The following is an 8238-nucleotide window of genomic DNA, read 5'->3' as shown; positions in this document are numbered from 1 at the left end:
CAGACAGTTGCCTGAGGTTGGAATCGAAGCTGTGTCCCTGGCACTGTGAGGCAGCAGTGCTAACCACTGAGCCACAATGCTGCCCCAATCTCGATGATTAATGACTTTAAGTACAGATGTAAAATCATCACTGTGCCACAACAAAATAATGGGTCAGAGTTCCTGATCTGAATTTGTTGACATCAGTATGAATTACAAACTTTGCCCCATTTTTTTGGGAAGCATCTTTGATGATGATTTTGGATTTTCCTATTTATAATTTTTACTCCTTTACTTGTCCTGTTACAATCCCATTTTGCCTTTCGTTTTCATCCCTTCTCCCATCTGATGTCGCCTGTCTCCCGGGTTACCACAGGTCTTTTCATTTATTGTTCCTTCCTTTCCATGACTGCTTTAAACCCTGTTTCAGTACATTTCCAGTTCTGAAAAAGGTTTAGCAGTCTGAAATGATAACTCGGTCTCCTCACAGACACTGCCAGAGCTGCTGAGAATTTCCAGCATTTCATGTTTGCTTTCTATCATCGTTTGTTTTCCTTCTTGCCCTTACTGTAAAGATTTTTATCTTATACAAACTGGTCAAACTTCTGACCTCTGTTATCATGTAATTGCAAGCCTGAGGTCAATTACAATAACACACCATGTTGCCAGAGCTAATCGAAAGGGACTTTCAGTTGGATTAACTCCATAACGACATGAGTATCATGAATGCTTTCACATGTTTCACCTTCTTGATTATATTTCCCACAGTAAAGACGAAGTGGTGATACTGAGCAAAGGGGAGTGGTCAGTTGTCACATTCTCAATGGAACACCTGTCCTCAAACTGCAGTCCTCAACCTTGTCCCTTAACTGCAACCTATCGCTGCCTTTTCCTCAGGATATGTATTTAGTGTCTTACAAACCATTACTTTATACACTGTTTGCCACCTGGTTCTGTGTTTTATTGAGTAAAGCTCTGTATCTACTCAATCAGTTGATAACTTGCTACCTAACTGTGCTTTCCGTGATAATACCCTGGTTTTGAAATTCATTTCCCCTTGCTGTTTATTCATTAAAATGAACAATTAGCGTGAGTACTATTCACTTGTCCCTCTTCATGACTTTTTTGGCTTTTCCAGTCTGCAGTTGTTAATGATTAAGATGCAAGTTGTGGCAAGGTGTCTCGGTGGTTAGCACCGCTGCCTCACAACGCCAGGGACCCCGGTTAGATTCCTCCTTCAGGTAGACTGTCTGTGTGGAGTTTGCACATTCTCCCCATGTCTGCGTGGGTTTCCTCTGGTTGCTCCGCTTTCCTCCCACAGTCCAACGATGTGCTGGTGCGGTGAATTGGTCATGCTATATTGCACATAATGTTCAGGGACGTGTCAGCTCGGTGCATTAGTCAGGGGAAATCTCGGAGTAGTGGAATGGGTCTGGGTGTGATACTCGTCAGAGCGTCAGTGTGGACCTGTTGCGCCTAATGGCCTGTTTCTACACTGTTGGGATTCTAATTATAATTAAATCCATGTTCCATCAACTTTGAAATAAAGGATCTTTACATCCGCTGAATTAATCTTTTCCATCATCATTATACATCACATAACTTACACAAAATTGTAACTAATATTCATTTGAGCAAATCCATCTCACTTCTGTGGTTACATTACATGTGGAATGCAGTTATATTCTGAAGAATATGATCACCACGTTGTGATGGTGCGATGGTAAACTAAATCCTGCACTGAGGTACAGTGAACTATGAGAAGTTTCAGATGTCTGGCCATCGATGACTCTTTGAAAACCCCTCCATTTACCATAGAATTGAGAACGCATTCCAACTGTCGGATTGAGGTCACTCCAAACAGTTCCTGAGACTGAACTAATTGCATGCCAATCAGCATAAGCAACAAGTGATGGACAGAGCTAAATGATCCCACAACCAATGGATCAGATCTGAGCTCTGCAGTCCTGCCACATACAATCGTGAATGGTAGTGGACAATTAAACACATCACTGGAGGAAGAGGCTCCACAAACATTCCCATCCTGAATGATGAAAGAGCCCAGCGCGTCAGTGTAAAAGATACAAATTTGCAGGAATCTTCAGCCAGATCTGCTTAGTGGATGATCCATCTCACCCTACTCCAATGGTCCCCAGCATTACAGATACCAGTCCTCAGCCAATTCGAATCATTCCATGTGATATCATGTAACGTTTGGAGAGACAAGATACTATAAGTCCTGACAACATTCCAACCACAATACTGCAGAATTGTGTTCCAAGACTTTCCGCACCCCTAACAAGCTGTTCTCGTACAGTTACATCAAAGGCAACTGCGACAATGTGGAAAATTGACCAGGTATTTCCTGTACAGGAAAAGCAGGTCAAATCCAAAACAGCCAATTACCACCCCTTCAGTCTATTCTCAATCACCAGTAAAGTGTTGGAAGGTGACATCAGCCACGCTATTGAGCAGCTCCTAGTCAGCAATAACTTGCTCAGTGACGCCCAGTTTGGGTTCCACCAGGAACACTCAGCTCCCAACCTCATATGGCCTTGGCTCAAAAATGCACAAAAGAGCTGAGTTACAGTGGGAAGGTGAGAGTGACAGCCTGTGACATCAAGGGCAATTGGACCGAGTGTGGCATCAAGGGGTCCGAGCAAAACTGGAATCAATGGGGGACAAACTATCCGGTGGTTGTAGTCAGACCAGACACAGCGGAAGATGGTTGTGGATGTTGGAATTCAGTCATCTCAGCTCCAGGACATCTCTGCAGGAATTATACACTTCATGATAAGGTCTTGGACTGTGTTGCTGAACAAAGGGGACTTGATATTCAGGTTCATAGTTCCTTGAGAGTCGCAGGTTCATTGGATAGAAGAAAAGGTGTTTGGTATCCTTTCCTTTATTGATCAGAGCATTGAGTACAGGAGTTGGGAGGTCATGTTGTGGCTGTATATGACATTGTCAAGGCCACTTTTGGGATACCGTGAGCAGTTCTGGTCTTCTTCCTATCGGAAGGGAGTTGTGAAACTTGAAAGGATTCAGAAAGGATTTCCAAGGATGTAACCAGGTGTTATGGACTAGGCCAGACCACTCACAACATTCTTAAGCAGTCAGCCCAGACCTTAGCTGTGCAATTTGTTTATGTTTGTGTGCAGTGAAAATTGTCTGGAGTATGTTAGCAACATTGACTACCAGGTATAAAACAGAGAGAAAAAAATAAAAATTTCGGTGCAAAGCAGAAATAACAGAATATAGAATACCCGCAGACATAAGGCTATCCAAACTAGATTTAATTATGATATTGTGAAGGTACACAAAAGTCCCAATAAATAAACCCCTTTAAACACAGAGTAAAAATGAAACAAAGGCTGACAGGTCGAAGTTAGAGGGCAGAAGGAGAGAGAGAGTCGAGCAGCCTGTTCCCACCCAGGCCACTGCTGAGCTGACTCGTAAAACACTTCAAATTTTAGGACTGACCACTCCCATTTTATTACGCAGGTTACTTCGAAAACATGAAAGCGGTGGCCTAAAGTCTCATATGTTTATGTATTCAACAAACGGCCTCTCTAAACTATTATAATCTCTGGAACAGCAGAGCCAATTCGGAGCTCAGACTGTTTTACAACCCCTCTGAGAAAATCAAGGACACAGTATCCTTGAGAAAAGGAACAGCTTTCAGAAAAATCACCAGTTTTGTGACACCAAAGTTGGAGGATTTGAGCAAGAGGGCGGGGCAGAATAAGCTGGTACTGTTTTCCGTGGAACGTCAGAGTTTGAGGAGCATGAGTGGGATAAATATACAAAGTCTTTTACCTGGGGTGTGGGAGTACAGAACGGGAGGGCATTGGTTAAGGGTGAGAGGGCAAAGACATAAAAGGAATGTAAGGGACAATCTTTTAACATGGAGGTGTTACGAGTATGGAATGAGCTGCCAGAGGAAGTGGTGGAAGGTGGTGCAATTACAATATTTATAAGACATCTGGATGGACAAATGAATAGGAATGGTAGAGGGATAAAGGCCAAGTGCTGGCAAATGGGATTAGATTCCGTTAGTATACCTGGTCAGCATGGACGCATTGAACCAAAGAATCTGTTCCCGTGCTGTTTCCATCTCTATGCCTTTATGAATCTCTGACTTGTTGTTGCAGGGGAAGTTGAAGCTGGAGATGAAGGCGATGAAGTCCAGGATCCAGCCCCATGAGAACTTTCCACTTCCCTTTTGTCTTCCATCCTGAGGGAAGTTGAGAAACAGCTGCAGCTTAGGGAAGACAATGACTACAATGCAGAACAAAGCAGGATAGCGGTTCATGGCATAAACTACATCAAAGAAGAAAGATGGCAAAGCAGCGAAACCTAGATGTATACTTTAAGACAAAACCCAAGAAGCACTCTGAGGACAATGAAGCACAGCCAACTCCTTCTGGACAAAACGTTTTCTTTCATCGTCACCCTTTATGAAGAGAGGTTGACAAAGCTTGGACTTTTCTCTCTGGAAAGAGGCAGGAAGAGAGCTGACCTGATCGAGGTATACAAGGTAATGAGAGGCATGGATAGAGTCAATAGCCAGAGACTTTTCTCCAAGTCAGGATTGACTTGGACGAGGAGTCATAGTGTTAAGATATCAATAGAAAGGAATAGAGGAGACGTCAGAGGTAAGTCCTTCACGCAGAGTTGTGAATGCATGGAATGTTTTGCCAGCGGTGGTGGTGGAAGTGGAGTCATTAGGGACATTTAAGTGCTTGCTGGACATACACACGGATGGCAGTGAGTTGAAGGATACGTAGGTAAGGTTATTTTACTTTACACTAGGATTAATCCTCGGTACAACATCATAGGCCGAAGGGCCTGTTCTGTGCTCCACTTTTCTATGTTCTGTCTTTTACCCAGTCTGCCTCAGTTATTGAAATCCCTGTTTATCACAACCCTTCTCTCCTGCAAATTTCCATCATCTGCCTAGAAATGCTCTCTTCTACTTCCTGCCCACTACTTGGGGCTCCACAATAAACACCCAACAAGGTCACTGCTTCCTTCCTGTTTCTGACCTCCAACCATACAGATTCGAATTCAGGAAGTGTATCTAATTCAGGGGCTATGTTACTGTCTTTGATCAATATTGCGAAATCTCCTTTGATTTCCCCAACCTGTTTGCAGTTTTGTTATGGCTGAGTCATGTTTCTGTCAATGTTGCTGTGTCACATCCCCAGAGATCGAATCGGAATAAGCTGCAAACTGCTTTCCAACTTCCCTCAGGAAAGAAGCCAAAAGAGAAGTGGAAAGTTCCCATGGAGCTGGATCCTGCATATCATCGTATTCATCTCCACCTTCAATTTCAATTTACTTTATCGAAGAAAAGTCACAATTTGTTTAACTTTAATAGTGAGTACTAACCAAAACTAACAAATTGAATACTCTTTCCCCGAACTAACTGGTATCTCTTAGATGACCTGAACTTTATAAATATGCTTTTCCATTAACAAAACGATTAAACTTTACATTAACATAATCTCTCAAAGGCCATGCAGTCCCGTAAGCTGTCTTCCTTCCAGTTTTCCAATTCTGTGGTCTGCTCCCTGGGCCGTCTTCTTACTTCTAACTGCTTTTACAGGAAAAGGAACTTTTAATAGATATTTCCTTCTAAGATTTCATTGAAAACAACGTCTTTTTTCTTCAGATGTCATTTGTTCTGTGACTCTATGGCTGTTCCTCTGAACAATTTTCAAACTCCCCTCGTATTTTATACTCCCCAACATTGTACGCTTTCATTGGTACGATTTTGTGAATACAATAAATTCAAATTCAGTTGGGTTTTGGTATCCTGGGCATAAGTAAAAATACTGGTTGCATTTGAATTATTGACAAAACAGCAACAAAAACTCAGGTATCAGTTGAATAGCCAATTGGCATCTGTATCTAAATGGAATAGTCCGTCTCCCAGCTACTCTCTATACTGGCAGTGGTGGCTGTGATTTAAATGCAGAAAACAATTTCTATCTTAAAATAACCATAAATGTTGCAACACCTCCCCTCCACCCCTAAAGAAAGAATGAACTATCATAATGAAACGATGGCTTCAGTTTTGTTTCTGTATCTTAAAGCTATTATTATTAAATACATATGCGATTTAAATAAATTATTCACCTCATATTAATTCTGTGCATTTATATAACATTGAAATTGACCTTATCTTTCCATTTCCTTTTAATTCTGTGATAACACGTCTGCAATAACATTGTATGAGCCGCAACATGTTTCATTTATTAATTAAAAATCTGTGACATAAGACTCCAATGAAATAGTCTCATAATTTTATCTTTTAAATCTTTTAATTCATATGAGAAAGTTGTGATCCTTATACACAACCATCTCTGAAATATAATTTGTCACAAAAATATTAAAATGTTGTAAATTCAAACTCAATAAATGTTTCTCAATGGTGGGACATTCTCTCTGGTGGATATTGAGTTTTTTCAAAAAATAGCAAATTGGCTGTTCAATTCCATCTTCATCCTCCTGCATCAAGACTGAGTTGATTCATTTGGGCATTTCTAATGGTAAACAAAAGGAATGTGATACATTTAGTCCAATCATTGAGGTAATCCTGGTTGTAAGCTCTTAACATTGGCTGCAGGGTCTGATGCTACCTTTCCAATGCTCCCTGGGATGCAGGATGATCTACACTTGAATTAAAGTGCTGTGTGCCAAACTATCCATGACTTCCACAAATAATTTAGCAGTAATGTTAGACCCTTGGTCTGATTGAATCTCCCTGGGTAGCCCATACCAGATAAAGAAAGCTACCAACTCCTCCACCATCCTTTTAACCTTAATACTCCATAATGGAATTGCCTCCAGAAAACTGGCAGACATATCCATTTTGGTTAGCAAATACAGGTTCCCACTTTTAATTTTAGGGAGGGGACCTACACGATCAATCATAACCATCGTGAAAAGCTTCTCGAATGTGGGGATTATCAACAAAGGGGCTGGGTTTATTACTGCCCATGGCTTAACTACCATTTAGTCCGTATGACATGTACAACAAACTTGAACCACATGCTGATGCTGTCCAGGCCAACAGACATGGTTTTGTATCTTAGCCTGAATTTTCCTCACACCAGCTGACCTCCTACAAGTAATTCATGTGCTAGCCAAAGCACTTCCTGTCTTTATGCGACTGGCAACACTATCTAGTCCACTTCCTCATTATTCTGCTGCATTAACCTGCCATGGTCTCAATTTTCGCCTTTGGATTCTCTCCTTAAGAGAATAACCCTTGGGAATGCTTCTGATTCCATTACTGAGTATGCATCATGATATAGATACTTTATCGTGACATCTTTTATTAGTCTTTCAGGATTAAACACCTCTGCCTGACCCTCTGCCTGGTCAGATGTTCCCTGCACCATTACATCAAACAGGGTGTCAGCTAACTGAAGCTCAACTCCTTCATCTTTCTCTTTAGTGTTTCCTTCGTGCTGTAACTTATGAGAGTGAGATCTTTTTTATTCCACAGTCTGGAAACAAATCCAAGGTATATTTTTTAAAGACCTCAGTTCCCTGGTTCTCCTTCAGCTTCTGCACATAAGGGGTATCACTCCCACCTTGGATCCTACTAGGTTATTTCCAAAAACAAACTGTATTCCCGGTAGTAACAATCTGTCAGTAACTCCCGCTATCACTTCCCCAAACTTGATTTGGCTCTCCAACCTGTTCTTACACAGAGGAATGCAAATCTTCAGTCCATCGATTCCACAAATTACCACTCTTGTAGGAAACTAATCAGAAGGAGTGCAAATACTTTCATCTCTGAATATTAGACACTTACCAGATCCCGTATCTCTTGAAATTGCAATTTCTTTCCTTTCTCCCCCAGTTGTTCCTAAGTAACCTTTACTCACAGAGGTGAAGACTTCATTGATTAACTCAACACGTAGTGCCTGTGTATTCTGTGCACTCTCCTGCAGCTCCTTGACCTCTAATGAGGTTCCCTTTACTACTTCCACTAATCCCACCAGCTTTGCCGCTTTCACCACATCTGAATGAAAGAAATCCCCTGATTTCCACTCTCTAAAGAAAAACATGACCATTCATTCTTCTAACTCAGTAGTGAACACTAAACAAAAACGATGAACAAGCCCTCTCCCGTTTTCCCTATCTGACCCCAATCCAATTAAAATGCTGCTTCAATAGCACAATTACGAAACATTAAATTAATTTAATCTCACAAAGTCCATTCAGCAGGGAATGCTGTTT

Source organism: Hemiscyllium ocellatum, chromosome 12, assembly GCF_020745735.1.
Source record: "Hemiscyllium ocellatum isolate sHemOce1 chromosome 12, sHemOce1.pat.X.cur, whole genome shotgun sequence".
Classification (NCBI taxonomy): Eukaryota; Metazoa; Chordata; class Chondrichthyes; order Orectolobiformes; family Hemiscylliidae; genus Hemiscyllium; species Hemiscyllium ocellatum.
Note: the sequence above shows the minus strand (reverse complement) of the source record.